At 42.7% G+C, this 17,791-nt stretch overlaps 1 protein-coding gene across 2 annotated transcripts in view; it reads left to right on the forward strand.

Annotated features, from left to right (window-relative positions):
* LOC126266957 (uncharacterized) overlaps window positions 1-17,791 on the forward strand; it is a 1,160,365-nt gene that overhangs the window by 784,562 nt on the left and 358,012 nt on the right. The gene's annotated exons all lie outside the window — the stretch shown is intronic.

Here is a 17,791-nt window from a genome sequence, read left to right on the forward strand (position 1 = left end):
TGACTCTATGGATCAGAAAGGCGTATTTTCAAAAGGAAAACATACACTGAAAACATTAAGAAAAAGGAATGTAAAATCGTAAGAAAAATTCTAGGCCCAATACTTGCAGACAAACAATACCGACTCAGAAATAATCAGAAAATCAAATACTAAATAATATCCATAGTGACACTATACAACGCAGATTAAGACTCTATGGGCATATTAAAAGAACTAACCCAGTCAGGCTTAAGAAAAGACTTAAGAAAACAAATTAGAGAAAACACGAAACGGATATGATGCTATGGCTTGATGCGATCAGAACTAAAGTTATTAACAGTTTCTCCACAAGATATCCAAAACAGCGAATCCTTCCGGTTCACAATTCACAAATGGTAAACTGATCAGTAGGAAAAACCAAAGAAGTAGGCTGGCACAACATTGTCTAAAGAGAGAAAGGACACCCAGAGGAAGAGAATGGATGAAATACGTGCACAAGGAAAGGCAAACGCCCACTTCTAACTACTTTCTCTAGTCCTAATGGATTTATTCCCTAATAATAATAATGAAAGGTCTATATATCACTCACCACGGTATCACCTCCACCCCAATACCAGTATACTGGTTCTTATGCTCACAGTGACTTTTTCCAGATAGTAAGTAATATGTGTATCAAGTATGACTGAAATCGATACAGGGGTTTAGGGGCAGCTTTTACCTGCCGCTTTGCCCACTTAAGCACATGTCACATATATTTCACGTATAATTAACACATTTCACCTGTATCTCTCGCCAGTTTCACCTTGCAGTTTTGTTTGCACGCAGCTAATTGTTTATAACTTCAAATCTCCTTAATGCAGGTCAATGTTCTGACGTCACATCTGCTGAACTATATGTCGTGGAATGATATAATCCAGAGGTATATGTGGTTACTGTTTGCGAAATGTGTTGCCAACAGAGTTAGTAAAGAAGTAATTAATTAAAAAGTCACGCTTGGTGCGGCAGTTTCACTGCATGAAAAGTCAAAATATAATCAGCGAATTTTTTTTCCTTTCATCGTTTTGTGGAGAAATTTCATCAAAAAAAAGTTTTCAAAAAGTTTGAAATTACGTGTGAAATTGGTTGCAAGCTACTAAGTGCTCCCATTGTCAGATACTGTACGAATACAGTCTGGCTATTTGCACGTCATGTGTCCGCAGCTCCTGGTCGTGCGGTAACGTTCTCGCTTCCCACGCCCTGGTTCCCGGGTTCAATTCCCGGCGGGGTCAGGGATTTTCTCTGCCTCGTGATGACTGGGTGTTGTGTGCTGTCCTTAGGTTAGTTAGGTTTAAGTAGTTCTAAGTTCAAGGGGACTGATGACCATAGATGTTAAGTCCGTTAGTGCTCAGAGCCATTTGAACCATTTTGCACGTCGTGAGCTACGCTCCTTTTTTACCTCAACTCCTTTGAGTGATTAAGTGGTTCTTACCCCCACAGACGTTGTTTCCAAATAGCAAGTGGCATGCCTAGGCCAACGGCCTTGACTCAGTGGTAACACCGGTTCCTGTCAGATCACGAAGTTAAGCGCTGTCGGGCTGGGTTATCACTTGGATGGGTGACCATCCGGTCTGCCGAGCGCTGTTGGGAAGCGGAGTGCACTCAAGTCTTGTCAGGCAAACTGAGGAGCTACTTGATTGAGAAGTAGGGGTACCGGTCTGATATACGGCCGGGAGAGCCGTGTGCTGACCACATGTACGTCCATATCCGCATCCAGGGAAGGCTGTGGACTGAGGATGACACGGCGGCCTGTCTGTACCGTTGGGCCCTCACGGCCTTTTTCGGGCTGAGTTTAGTGTTAAATGGTATGTGTACCAAATTTGGATGAAATCGATCCAATGGTTTACGGGATGGTGCGGAATTTACATGCAAACATACGCTTTTGTGATTTGTAGGGATAAAAAATAAGTAAATGAAGACCTATATTAACATGTTTAGGCGGTTTTATTCACACAAAAAAATTGGCTTGACTGAAACAGTTTTGCAGAAAAGTTCAAATAAATTCGGAGCAAAATAGTACTCAGGTGGGACAATGTGTCGTGTGGCGAAAGGAAAGCCCTGATAGCTTGCAGCAACTACGAGGCGCAGAAGATACGTGAATGAAACCAGTAGAGTTGCGTACAAGTGGTAGCAAAAAGGTATGACCAAACTTTCAGGAGACATTCCTGACACGTAAAAGAGGAAAGTGTTTTATATATACATGGGTCCGGAAACGCTTTGTTTCCACGTTAGAACTCATTTTCTGTTTCTCTTCATAACCACATTAGTCGTGCGAATCACACCGAAACAGGTAGTACCACCATGTCATGGAGCGTTTTCGTACATGGAATGTTGAAAACTCATTCCTGATTGTGGTATGAAACACATTCCTAAATTAAATGTTCAAAAGGCCCTCCTTTAGCAAGGAAACATGCATCGACTTGCCGACGCATTGACTCCCTGGTGCACTGACTTGTCCCTGGAGAATTACACCATCAGCAAAGATTTGCTGTCAACGTTTGGGTCTGCATTGTTGTTGACTGTTTGTTAGAGCCTCATGTTCTTCCACCCAAGCTCCACAGGTAAACCCACCCTGCTTTCTTAGAAAATTCTCTACCTGTGCTGCTAGAACAGGTGCCTTGGCAAGGGCTACAAAACACTTACCTCATGCACGATGGAGCTTCTCATATCTGACTTAATGTTCATAGGCTTCTAAGTAACAGATTCCATGACAGTTGAGCAGGAAGAGATGGACCAATGCCTTAGCCTCCACATTCACCGGACTTAAACCCACTAGACATTTTTTTCATGGCGGTATTTGAAAGTTCTTGTACACGGAACCCCCATCATCGTACCCGTACTGTGGAAGGCTGTGCAACAATACGCAACCCTCCAGGGATACGTCAGCGTACCAGGTGTTTTAAACTCTAACCAAGACGGTATGTAGAACATTTCATGTAAAAAAAAACATTTCATATAATGCTGCTATTTTACGTATCTTTCCCATGTTTAATGTAATTTAGTACGGGAATAAACTGTTTCCAGATCCATATCAATATTAAATATTTTCTTCCTTGGCGTGTGAGGAATTTTTCGCGAAAGTCTGGCCACATGGTTTTGTTAAACCTTTTGGAAATGTGGCAACACTGAGGTATTTCCATTGAGACGTGTGCTAAATCTCATAACATGATTGGTTGTGGCACAAGTGTGAAGCATGTACGCCAGGGTTACTTTAACTGTCACGATGTTTCTTTCACGATACTGTTTTCAGTTTACCCCAACCGCTGGTATTCCAGTCACATTAGTCTGCAACGACCGATGTGTAATTGTAGTGACGCGACTATTTATTCAGAGAGTATAAATCAGAGATTCTTTGCCATAAATACTTCCCACCGTTATTCGTTAATGGGCGCCGGCACAAAGCAAGTTCCTTCATCTATTTGCACCTCGTACAGTAACGGCTAAAAGCTCTGAATTCATTTAGTCTCGAGCATAATTTATCATTTGACGTCACATAGATTGTACACGGCACCCTGCTTGTAGGCACCTCTTTGACTAGCTGTTAGTGCTTGTGTTGGTCAAGACCAAATTTTCATACATTCTGTGTTCGCCCCAGCCATTACAAAAGACTTAACATCGAAGTTTATCGCGGCGGCACACTTGTGTAAACCTTCTCGATGTTTGAACCGCGTCCAATCGGAGTTAGAATTCGAGCTTTCGAAGGTTATCACCATCTTCTTCGTAAGGAGATGACTGCTGGGAGTGACGGAGAACATGGTGAACATCTTTGAAGGGCCTAGTTTTAAATCTGATTTCACGCGGTCTTAACACCGAGATTTTACGGGATGTGAAAGACAATCTCACGTAAATTTCTCTTCTGTCCATTCTTCGAATGTCGTACTCCCATGATCTCTCACTCTTCCACCGATCTGGCATTAACATTTTAATTTACTTGGGCACAGAATTTTACAGTAAATCTATACTAATGATAAAGCTGTAAAATCGATGTTTCTGTCTATTTTAACACGCCCGTCTCCTAAAGTACTGTACGTATTGTCCGTCCCCGGTAGCTGAGTGGTCAGTGCGACAGACTGTCAATCCAAAGGGCCCGGGTTCGATTCCCGGCTGGGTCGGAGATTTTCTCATCTCAGGGACTGGGTGTTGTGTCGTCCTAATCATCATCATTTCAACCCCATCGACGCGCAAGCCGCCGAAGTGGCGTCAAATCGAAAGACTTGCACCAGGCGAACGGTCTACCCGACGGGAGGCCCTCGCCACACGACATTCCATTTCGCTGTACGTATTGTCATAGGGTTTATACAGGTAACTTGAGCGTAGCTATGGACAGCATTCAGGCTTCATTTAATCAAAACCGGCTCATGAAAGAACAAAGGTATTGTAGCTTCTCGGGAATAGTGCTAGATTCAATCCTCGAAAGACTACGATGCTTTGGCGAACAACCGTTCCGCCGTCACCAGGTGGAATGAAGTGTCTGCTGCATGGTGACGTCGGTATTTATACCCGCCGGTCCAGTGTTCGGGCCTCGCCAGCTCCGCGTCGAGCTCGGTGTTGGGGGCAGAGGGGGGGGGGGGCGTACAGCGGGGGGGGGGGGGGAGGGGGAGGGCGGGATGGCGGAGAGTCTCAGTTGCCTTCCACCCGCCGTCCCTTTCGCATCTCGCGTCCAGATGTCACGTTCTGCTTTGAGACAGCTTAGCATTGGCTCCCACGGCGTGCTCGGTTGGAAGACCGAGTCCCTACTGATTAAATTATCGTTCGCACACTTTCAGTTCGTTCTTTGAAAATGCAGTTCTGAAATTAATCGGATTGACTTTTGTTGGCTGGTAATTCAATTTATGTTTATTTTCAGTGCAGTGTTCTGCTGTTACAGACTTGTTGAGTTGCAGCAAGCGAGTGTGGCGGTCATGTTCTGTACATCGATATTCAGTTGTGCGGATTGTTTTCGCATTCGCAGGGAACTTGATACACCCTCGCTTTTTTGAGACCAGTTCGTCTTTCACTGTTTCTAATAAAACTCGTAGTTTGGCTAAAAGGGAGGAAACTAGCGTTGTGTGGTATTTTCGCAGTAGTTTTCCAGTTTTTGACGATACATTGTCAGCAAACAGTAATAAAGTGGTCTTCTTATCCTCTTCTGCCGTGTTTTCGTTCTCCGTGTCGTTCTTGGAGCTCTTTCATCGCAGAGCCATCCGAATCTGTCGTTTAGTGTGTCCATTCTGTTGGAAGACGAATTACATGTGCCGCAGCTCTGCCGTCAAACTTTGTTAGTATGAAATGGAGCATGCCCTGCGTATTAGAGAGCTGAGCACGCTTTCCTTCTTGCGAGGGAGGGCGTCAGCTGGAGGCATGGAGATAAAAATTCGTGTGCGCAGTTTTACTGTATGCATTATGGAGAAGCGAGCCGTCAGGCCAGCTCTGAACTAGGACGTTGATAAAAGGAAGTTTGTCACCTTTTTTTTCTATTTCTATGGGAAACATGAATATAGTTCAGAAGTTATAAGAATTTCTGTAGTTTTCAGGTCCATGTGGCCAGATGTTTAAAGTGTCGTCATACCGAAAGAAACAAACAGGTTTTAGTTCAGCAGGTTTCAGTACTCTATCTTGGAAGTACTCAGTGAACAAGTTTTCTACAAATGGCGAGTGGGGCTGCCCATGAATGCGGCATCAGTCTGCTCATAGTATTATCCTCTGAAAATAAAATAGGTGTATGTCAAAACGTGTCTGTCAACACCGTCTGATGATGACGGTAAGGTTGTTCGCCGAAATATTGTGGACATTGGACGGATGGATCTGGCAGTACGCCTGAATACTATGGAAGCAGCATACACACTGGTAAAGCCTCAGGTCACAAAACTATCGTTATTTAAAATTTTGTGTAACACTGTCATGTCTGTCTATTTGAACATGCTAATTTCCAAACCTTCTCGACAAATTTTCATCGGGTTGTCTTAGGTAACTGCTGCTTAGCTTGGGTCAACATATAGGTTTTATGTCATCAAAATCGAACCATGGAATAATGTTATCGTGATATAATGTTTTTCAACAGTCACGTCTGTCCGTTTGAATACACTAATCTCCAAAATTACTAGACGAATTTTTGAGGAATTTTCACGGCTAACTTGACCATAGCTTGGGGAAACTTATGGGATTTATTTCATCAAAACTATATAAAATAAAGATACCGTGAATTAAATTTTGTGTAGAACTGTCGCCTCTATCTGCCTGAACATGCTAATTTCCAAACTTACTTGACGAATTTTCATGGGGTATTTACTGGTAAGTTGAGGATAGCTTCCGCCAACAATAGGCTTTGTTTCATCGAAATCGGAATACGAAAAAAAAAGATATGGTCGTTTAAAGTTTTATCTAAAATCGTCTGCTCAGTTTAGTGGTTCCGATGTTCAATCACCACGGCGTAGTGCAACATAGAATCAAGAAATGGCAGTGTTAGTTTCGTGGAGACCAGAGAAGAACCAACAGACCGCGCTGTTAGGGTTTTTTTTTTTTTTTCCTACTCGGGGACAGTTGTACTTTCGGAAGTTTACATCAGTGACAGAATTAAGTGCCTCAATCTTATCTATCTGAATACAACCTTACAGTGAATTTACTATGCTAGGATATACAGATTTACTGATTTCACTATATGTACTAACAACTAAACGACATTGCTTTTGTTTTTTTGTTTTTTTTTTAGATAGGCTTTGTTTATACTCTTTGCTAGGTAAATGAACTTATTAAGTTTGCGTTGTGGTTTAGGTGCCTATTCATTACGTTTTGATTCCACAAGCTGCAACATTGACGCGAACTGAACAGTGACCCGAATATAGAATAAATTTTCTTTACTTCACGTCTGTGGTCGCAAATTTTTTGTCATCAGAAACCGATTTCGGTCTATAATGACCATCATCTGATCTTTTTTATAAAAATACCGGTTTCAGTCTATAATGACCATCTTCTGATCCGTTTTATAAAAATTGTTTTTATAAAACAGATCTGAAGATGGTCACTATAGACCGAAACCGGTAGTCTGATGAAAACCAATTGAAACCGTAGACGTGAAGTAAAGGAAATTTACAATTTGATTTCGTTTTATTACCAAAAAATGTAGCTACAAAACGGTCGAGTCTCTCAGAGCATCGGAGAACAGCAAAAAGACTGAGGATCTGCGGTCTCAAGAATCCAACGAACATTGTGAGGCGAGACTTGCTGCATTTCGAGAACATCAGGCTCTAACTCGCTCTTTGGAAACTCGTTCTGAAAGTGAGACGTTATATAACTCTGATTGAAAGCATCGTGGATTATCTCGTTCCTTAGAACCCTTTCACTCACAGAGATTTAAAGTCACATCTGTCCTAAGTAACATCACAGAAGCGGAAATTTGGACGGAAAGTGGTGCAGGCGAGCGAGCTTTATACCCCGAATCCAGCTTATTTCTAACATTTACCATTTCACTTTAAACGTCCACAATTTCTGGAGAGTTTATGTCATGCCATGGCCATACAAAAAGCAGAAGGCCAGATGCCACGCGTTACGGGCGAAAACCATATTATCAATTGCTTTTCGCATGGCCCACCTTACGTGGCTCCCTCTCCCGTGTTAGAGAAGCAGACAAGCTCTTCGTTCTTGACCGCTATCGTACTACTTCAAACGTTATATGCAAAGAAGTTATACAAGTCAAAAATGTGTTCCACATGTACGTACTATCGGCCACAGCAGTAAATAAATACCCAGACAGCACTGGGTTTGCCGACTACAATATTCCGTATGCGATGTTGCATTTACATTATGCACGGGTATTTTTTGAATTATGTGCTACTCAGGTCTATAGTTCCACAAGAAATCAAGACAGAGATGACGGTAGTGAAAAATGTGTCGCACCCCCGGCCGTGGGTCGCCACGCAGCCCCGGCTGACGCCGGGCAAAGCGCCGCAGGTTGCCAACGCGCGCTCTGCAGGGGCAACCAATCATTAATGTAACAATAGATCATAAACGTTTATACACTAATGGCCATTAAAATTGCTACACCAAGAAGAAATGCAGATGATAAACGGGTATTAACTGGACAAATATATTATACTATAACTGACGTGTGATTACATTTTGACGCAGTTTGGGTGCATAGGTCCTGAGAAATCAGTACCCAAGACAACCGCCTCTGGCCGTAATAGAGGCCTCGATACGCCTTGGCATTGAGTCAAACAGAGCTTGGATGGCGTGTACAGGTACAGCTGCCCATGCAGCTTCAAGACGATACCACAGCTCCTCAAGAGTAGTGACTGGCGTATTGTGACGAGCCAGTTGCTCGTTCACCATTGACCAGACGTTTTCAATTGGTGAGAGATCTGGGGAATGTGCTGACCAGGGCAGCAGTAGAACATTTTCTGTATCCACAAAGACCCGTATAGGACCAGCAATGTGTGGTCGTGCATTATCCTGCTGAAATGTAGGGTTTCGCAAGTATCGAAAGAAGGGTAGAGCCACGGGTCGTAACACATCTGAAGTGTAACGCTCACTGTTCAAAGTGCCGTCAATGCGAACAGGAGGTGACCGAGACGTGTAACCAATGGCACCCTTTACCATCACGCCGGGTGATATGCCAGTATGGCGATGACGAATACACCCTTCCAATGTGCGTTCACCGCGATGTCGCCAAATACGGATGCGACCATCATGATGCTGTAAACAGAACCTAGACTCGTCCGAAAAAATGACGTTTTGCCTTTCGTGCACCCAGGTTCGTCGTTGAGTACACCATCGCAGGCGCTCCTGTTTGTGATGGAGCGTCAAGGGTAACCGCAGCCGTGATCTCCGAGCTGATAGTCCATGCTGCTGCAAACGTCGTCGAAATATTCGTGCCAATGATTGTTGTCTTGCAAATATCCCCATCTGTTGACTCAGGGATCGAGACGTGGCTGCACGATCCGTTACAACCATGCGGATAAGATGCCTGTTATCTCGACTGCTAATGATACGAGGCCGTTGGGATCCAGCACGGCGTTCGGTATTGCCCTCCTGAACCCATCGATCCCATATTCTGCTAACAGCCATTGGATCTCGACCAACGCAAGTAGCAATGTCACGATACGATAAACAGCAATCGCGATAGGCTGCAAACCGACCTTTATCAAATTCGGAAACGTGATGGTACGCATTCCTCTTCCTTACACGAGGCATCACAACAACGTTTCAACAGGCAACGCCGGCCAAATGCTGTTTGTGTTTGCGATATCGGTTCGAAAATTTCCTCATGTCAGCACGTTGTAGGTGTCGCCACCGGCGCCAACCTTGTATGAATGCTCTGAAAAGGTAATCATTTGCATATCACAGCATCTTCTTCCTGTCGGTTAAATTTCGCGTTTGTGCACTTCATCTTCGTGGTGTAGCAATTTTAATGGCCAGTAGTGTAATTTATCTTCAGCACATTAAAAGATAATTATGGAAGAGAATTTTACCACTTTATTCTGAATGGGAGTACAAACAGATATATGGTACACTATTTGCTGCAAAATAATTGCCGTATTTCTCAGATGAAAACCAGGCACGAAATACTTCGATAAGTTTCCATTCCAGTCGTTCACTATTAAAAATACGGTGGATTACAGGATTCCGCCAAAACTGCAACAGAATAGGCGATTTATTTTTTTCTGAATCGCTAACCGCCTGTCATTTGAAGAAGTATCTTCGATTATGAGGAACGGGTACATTTCTCTTGTTGACAGACTAAATTTTTCTTCTTTGCCAAAATACAGTACAATCTGCACAAACACACCACACAGTATCTATTGCATCAGAATCTGGAAACAGTGTGTCTTATTAAACAAGCAATAGGCACCAGAATGGTGAATACCTTACAGAAAAATATCATCATGTCAGTTTGCTGTAACGCACGGCAAGAAATTTCCCGTTTATTTTCATACTAGCAATTTGTCTTTTCATTAGCTATCAATGATATTCTAAATATTACGCTATTAAATTGAACTAGATTAACTAAATCGAACTAGATAAGAAAGTACTGTGTGTTAAACGTAAAGCAAAACACTGTCGCGTTGTTTACTATTATTTGCCAAAATTTCGTTTCAATACTTCGACCAGTTTAGGAGATATGATGTATGACATGAATATTTCATCCACGCTCAAGTGCGGTCGGAAGTGAATGTGCTACATAAATTCCATTTTCTCGAGATTGGAGACAGTTGTAGATCTCCTCCGATGTCTAAAGAAAAATTCAACATCTTAATTGCATTTCATTCGAAGCAACGTATGACGTAATATGCACCAAATACCAAATTAAAGTTTTTTTTTTTTTTTGTAAATTACCGCTACCAGTCGCAAACTTTGTCAACTATTGCATTACTTATTTGTTTAGCGCATGTTTCGAGGGAATCCCTCATATTCAGGCTAAATGGCATTACAAAAACAACTTTACAATAAAGTCATACTGATGTTATAGTCTTTTCGTAAATACTTCCAAAGTGACATCGCCTCTTACTAAGTTTTCTCTTCTTCCACAGGATGACCACAGCATTTACGAAAAGACTATGTAAAATCAGTATTACCTTATTGTAAAGTTATTTTTGTAATTCCACTCAGCCTGAAGATGAGGGATTCCGTCGAAACATGCCGCTAAATAAATAAGTAATACAATAGTTGACCAAGTTTGTGACTGATAGCGGTAATCTAAAGCTGGCCGGAGTGACTGAGCGGTTCTAGGCGCTACCGTCTGGAGCCGCGCGATCGCTGCGGTCGCAGGTTCGAATCCTGCCTCGGGCATGGATGTGTGTGATGTCCTTAGGTTAGTTAGGTTTAAGTAGTTCTAGGGGACTGATGACCTCAGACCTCAGAGCCATTTGAACCATTTGGTAATCTAAAAAAAATCTTTACGTATTTCTTGAAACAGTCAAGGTTGAAAAATAGCCAAAATGTCTTCAAATTCAAAGTTACAGTGCCCCATATGGTTCATTGCAAACTTTTCCGAATTTTGCGCTGCGTCGTTCTTCAATGAGAATATCACAATAAGTATGATCATTAGGGAGATGGTGAGCATTTCACCATGTAGCTGACGTATAAAACTATACGTAAAGTAAAAATTATTTTTTTTATGAATAGTTTCTGAAAAATCGTGTGAGAAAGACTACAGAGCAAACGAAGCGCGCACATGGTCTACGCGTAATTGCACGGCTGCATCTTGACTAGCAGACTAACGAGTGTCCTCTATGTGCAGCCGCAGGTGCGTACAGCTGCGTTGCACAGCGTGGCGAATCGGCACACAGACGGCAGGATTTCTTTCTGTTCTTACGCTAGGGCTAGTCTAGACCGACAGAGGCGGGCCGGCTCGCTGCTCTCAGATGTGAGTGGAAGCGTGCTGTCGGCACTCTCTCTAGAACCTCAGCTCACTGCAAACCCTTCCCGATGATCGCAGCTCACACGCTGGTTGCGGCGTCGTTACTCATTTGTTTTGCGGTCGCCTTGCGGTTAGCAGTGGCCCGCGCGAACCGGTGTGACGCCGTCGTCCAGAACCAACCAATTACCTGCCTGTAACAGTGTTTACATCCGTGAAGTCACGGCAGCACAATATCGGTACCGATTAATCTATGGATCGTGCATCGACCAATAGACGGACCACAGGATTTTTCTCTTCTATTTATTTTTGTCAAGGAGTCATTGTTACAGAATACGTAATTACACAATTAGGGATTAAAGTAAAAAGAAGCAGAAATATGAAATGCCGAAATCAAAGTAAAAGTTGATGATAGCTACAACAACAACAACAACAACATCAGTAATAATAATAATAATAATAATAATAACTTAGGAAATTTTCTTGTTTTGTATGTCTGGACGTTATCTTTGCTCTGAGAAGATGCGCACCAGATTTATCTGTTCATCACGAAGAAAAGAGAGGAGACAGACGGCTGAGTTTTGGTATTGGATGTGAACATTCGAGTTTTGTTTAGTAGCACTAAGCAGAAAACAATGGAGATTTTTGGCAATATTTGATTAGCGATTAATATTTATTATGTAGAGAAAAATAATTCACTTCTATATTGGTATGATTATATTTTATGTGAAGAATGGATTACACGTGCTGATTAATTTTGTTTTCTTTCTGGTAGAGGTTTGATAATGCTACATTCTTAGTTCGTGACCCATCCAGATTAGGAATCTTTTTGCTTTTCATTTCTTTGGTAGAATTAAAAGATCAACCAGCAATTATAACAGTATAAACACCTAATCTAGTACAACATAAAAAACACCATAAGAGAAAGACCACATATAAGTTAAGTAGGGGAAAATTACTCAAACACCGAAAGAAATCATTCGCTCCAACAAAATTAAAAAAGCAACACTAATTAAAACACAAATAACTAATAAAAGAAAATTTAAAATAAACATAAATAAATCATTAAGTATCAATACTATTTCTAGAAAAGATCTACATAAATGAATTCTAAATTCTATACATTAATCTGTCAAAATAATAAATTAATTAATGTTAATCAATATAATAAAAAATATTTTAACCATATGGTCCTTTCGTACTAATATGGGTTAATAATCTTAGGATAGAAACCGACCTGGCTTACGCCTGTCTGAACTCAGATCATGTAAGAATTTAAAGGTCGAACAGACCTAATCACTGCGCTCGACCATTGTGACAAGTGGATTTAAGAATTAGACTTGGCGTTCTGTTTAAGGAAAGATTATACACGTGAACTTTAATTTTTGTAATTCTTGAATTATAATTACGTGATTTCAGAGAAAGCTTAATTATTATTGAAGTTACATTAACTACTACTATTAAGTCAAATGATATGAGATTGCTATTGAGTTCATTTAACTCAGCCATTGTCCACATCCTAACAGTCAATTTTCGATTTATTTAAAACCATCATCAAAAATTATGAAACAAGAATGATAACAATGTTTTTAGAGAACGCATTGCACCTTTGCGCATCTCAGCAGTTATATTTTGTAGATCTGTTACCGAGACGCGCTGTAGTTACGAGAGCAATTTGCATGGCATTAATGCAGTGCGACCCAGGTAAGCCAAAAAGTATAGAAAACAAATTATTTCTTTAATTAAATTTCACAGAGACCAGCTTTATCTTCAAAGTAATAAGTTTTTCAGCGAAGTTAATAGATTTTGTGATAACTCTCAATTTCAGTCAGGGCACGACTTTCTTAAATGTCTCTCTGTTAGTTTTTTGTGTGCTTTCTCGCAGATGAATTTTATCACCAATAAGGCGTTACGCAAGCTATCAGCTTTAAAGGTCTGGTATGCGCACCATCCAAAACAGGAAGCGCAGTTCAGCATCTGACAGACAATTTAACATTAAAAGCACAATCAGTATTAGAGATCTACTTTCACCAAAATAAATTTAAACAGAAAAGTTTCATATGTGCACAATTTTCAATTGTTTTTCGATGTTTTGCCTGTGTTTTATGGGTATTCCGTCATTTTTTATGTTTATTTCTGATACCGTACCAAATATAAATCACTTCTGTCTCTCTCCTCCCGCACAGGCCATGAAGTCCCAAAGGTACTGACTGGCCGCCGTGTCATCCTCAGGCTACAGGCATCACTGGATACTGATATGGAGGAGCATGTGATCAGCACAGCGCTCTCCCGGCCGTATGTCAGTTTCCGAGACCGGAGCCGCTACTTCTCAATCAAGTAGCTCCTCAGTTTGCATCACAAGGGCTGGGTGCACCCCGCTTACCAACAGCGCTCGGCAGATCGGATGGTTACTCATCCAAGTGCTAGCCCTTAAGCGCTTAACTTTGGTGATCTGACGGGAACCGGTCATAACACTGCGGCAAGACCGTTAACTAATCACTTCTTTGCATAGGTCCCATAAAATTGTAACGATAGGACAGGAAAAGCTGGAGAGAATTCGCTCTGTGTTAAGGAGGCAAAAACGCGCCGATGGAATAGGTGGAGGGAGCGTAGAGGGCGCGACAACTGAGTACAGATCACCATCGGTAGTCGGTCACCATAGCGGACACTTCTCGAATTGAATACCAGGCTAAAATCTATACAGATCTATGGAAATTTCAAACTTATGATTTAAATTTTTGTGTAATTTCACATTCCCTTTTGTAATTTTTTATTAGTTTTGTTAATTTTGGAGTTATATTAACATGCTACGCTAATTGGCAATTACAGATGTGTAATCTTCGTCTGATACTGTCTCGGCTGCAGTTACTCGTAATACTCGACGGGAGTCTCCAGGGAAGAAAACGGTACAGCCAGGGTATTGTTGCTACATGAATGCCTAATTGTTCTATGGAATGCTACAATGGGCGTTTTTTGGGCCGTCAGAACCTCATACCTAACATTGGAAGTGCAATCCACCATCAGTTAGCAGTATTATTTTGATCTGAATTACAGATGTTATATGTGCCACAGAACAGACTGTCAGGGAATGTATGTACGTAAAACGAGCAGTAGGTGAAGGACCTGCAATGCTAGAGCCTGTGTGATGTGTGGTCGGGCAGCCTTTCACCAATCATCGCTGGATGGTGAAGCCATCGTTTTCACAATGGCACGAAACTTAACTTCATCGTAGCTCAGCGAATTAGAACAAAATATTTGTAAATTATACACACAAACCTTCTTCGTGAACCACTCTAACATTGAAAACCAGATCAAAATCCCTACAGTAGTTCCTTGTGGCCGGCCGCGGTGGTCTCGCGGTTCTAGGGGCTCAGTCCGGAACCGTGCGACTGCTACGGTCGCCGGTTAGAATCCTGCCTCGGGCATGGATGTGTGTGATGTCATTAGGTTAGTTAGGTTTAATTAGTTCCAAGTTCTAGGGGACTGATGACCACAGATGTTAAGTCCCATAGTGCTCAGAGCCATTTGAACCATTAGTTCCTTGTGTTTTTGAGGGATCACGAGTGCAATATAAGTTTGTCGCCGCAAAAAACTGATATAATTACCAATTACAATTTTTCGTATTATTTCCTTTATGTGTACTACGCCACATTTCATGATTCTAGGCCAACAGGAGTACCCTATAGGGTATGATGAGTGAGCTTGCGAGTATCATAAAATGGCCGTACCTTTTGACTACATTGATTTAGAAGCTTAAACTTTCTACACTGAAGAACCAAAGAATATCGTATAGTACCCACGCGAGGACGCAGAAGTGCTGCAACACGACGTGGCGTGGACTTGACTAATTCTGTAGTAGTGCTGGAGGAAACTGACACCATGGATCCTACAGAGCTGTCTATCACGAAGGGATGGAGATCTCTTCTGAACAGCAGGGTGGAAGGCATCCCAGATATACTCAGTAATGTTCATGTCTGGGGAGTTTGGTGACAAGCGGAAGAGTTTAAATTCAGAAAAGTGTTCTTGGAGTCGCTCTGTAGCAATTCTGGGCGTGTGGGGTGTCGCATTGTAATGCGGGAATTGGTCAAGTCCGTCGGAATGCACAATCGACATTAATGGATACAGGTGATCACACAGGATGCTTACGTACGTGTCACCTGACAGGGTCGTATCCACGCGTATGAGGGGTCCTATACCACTCCAACTGCACACACCGCACACCATTACACAGCCTCAACCAGTTTGAACAGTTCCCTGCTGACATTAAGGATCCATGGATTCATGAGGGTGTCTTCATACCTGTACACGTCCATCTGCTTGATACAATTAGAAACGTGACTCGGCCGATCAGGCAACATGTTTGTAATCATCAACAGTGAAATGTCGGTGCTGGCGGGCCAAGGCGAGGAGTAAAGCTTTGAGTCGTGCAGTCATCAAGGATACGCTAGTGGGCCTTCATCTCTGAAAGCCCGTATCCATGATGTTTCGTTGGATGGTTCGCAGTCTGACACTTGTTGATGGCCCGGCACTGAAATCTGCAGCAATTTGCGAAAGGGTTGATCGATTCTCTTCAGTTTTCATTAGTCCCGTTATGGCAGGCTCTGTTTCCGGCCGCAGCGATGTGGTGATTTGATGTTTTACCAGATTCCTGAAATTCACGGTAAATTAGTGAAATGGCCTTACGGGAACATCCCCACTTCATCGCAACCTCGGAGATGCTGTGTTCCATCGCTCTTACGCCAACTGTAACACTACGTTCAAACTCATGATAACCTGCCATTGTAGCAGCAGTAACCGATTTAACAACTGCACCAGACATTTGTTGTCTTATATAGGCGTTGCACACCGCAGCGCCGTATTCTTACATATCTCTGAATACACATGCAAATACCGAGGTACTTTAGTGTACATCGCCAAGGGACTGTAGGCCTTAGTATGTGACATTTACACTACTGGCCATTAAGATTGATACACCACGAAGATGACGTGCTACAGACGCGAAATTGAACCGACAGGAAGAAGATGCTGTGATATGCAAATGATTAGCTTTTCAGAGCATTCACGGTGGGTTGGCGACGGTGGCGACACCTACAACGTGCTGACATGAAGAAAGTTCCAGCCGATTTCTCATACACAAACAGCAGTTGACCGGCGTTACCTGGTGAAACATTGTTGTGATGTCTCGTGTAAGGAGGAGAAATGCGTACCATCACGTTTCAGACTTTGATAAAGGTCGGATTCTAGCCTATCGCGATTGTGTTTTATCGTATCGCGACATTGCTGCCCGCGTTGGTCGAGATCCAATGACTGTTAGCAGAATATGGAATCGGTGGGTTCAGGAGGGTAATACGGAACGCCCTGCTGGATCCCAACGGCCTCGTATCACTAGCAGTTGAGATGGCAGGCATCTTATCCGCATAGTTGAAACGGATCGTGTAGCCACGTCTCGATCCCTGAGTCAACAGATGGGGACGTTTCCAAGACAACAAGCATGTGCACGAACAGTTCGACGAAGATTGCAGCAGCATGAACTATCAGCTCGGAGACCATGTCTGCGGTTATTCTTGACGCTGCATCACAGACAGGAGCGCCTGCGATGGTGCACTCAACGACGAACCTGGGTGCACGATTGGCAAAACGTCATTTCTTGGGATGAATCCAGGTTCTGTTTACAGCATCATGATGGTAGCATCTGTGTTTGGCGACATCGCGGTGAACGCACATACGAAGCGTGTTTTCGTCATCGCCATACTGGCGTATCATCCGGCGTGATGGTAAAGGGTGCCATTGGTTACACGTCTCGGTCACCTCTTGTTCGCACTGACGACACTTGGAACAGTGCACTTTACATTTCAGATGTGTTACGACCCGTGGCTCTACCCTTCATTCGATACCTGCGAAACCCTACATTTCAGCAGGGTAAAGCACGACCGCATGTTGCAGATCCTGTACGGCCCCTTCTGGATACAGAAAATGTTCGAATGCTGCAATGGCCAGCACACACTCCAGATCTCTCACCAAATGAAAACGTCTGGTCAATGGTGGCCGCGCAACTGTCTCCTCACAATACCCCAGTCACTACTCTTGATAAACTGTGGCATCGTGTTGAAGCTGCATGCGCAGCTGTACCTATACACGCCATCAAAGCTCTGTTTGACTCAATGCCGAGGCGTATCAAGGCCGTTATTACGGCCAGAGGGGGTTGTTCTGGGTACTGATTTCTCAGGATCTATGCACCCAAATTGCTTGAAAATATAATCACATGTCAGTTCTAGTATAATATATTTGTCCAATGAATACCCGTTTATCATTTGCATTTCTTCTTGGTGTAGCAGTTTTAATGGCCAGTAGTGTATTTCAACATGATACCTCTATCAGACCCTGAGAGAAAGGGGTCTTAGCAATAAGACAGACAGACAGACAGCCACACAGAAGGATGGATAA

The sequence above is a fragment of the Schistocerca gregaria genome, chromosome 4, assembly GCF_023897955.1.
Source record: "Schistocerca gregaria isolate iqSchGreg1 chromosome 4, iqSchGreg1.2, whole genome shotgun sequence".
In the NCBI taxonomy this organism is placed as follows: Eukaryota; Metazoa; Arthropoda; class Insecta; order Orthoptera; family Acrididae; genus Schistocerca; species Schistocerca gregaria.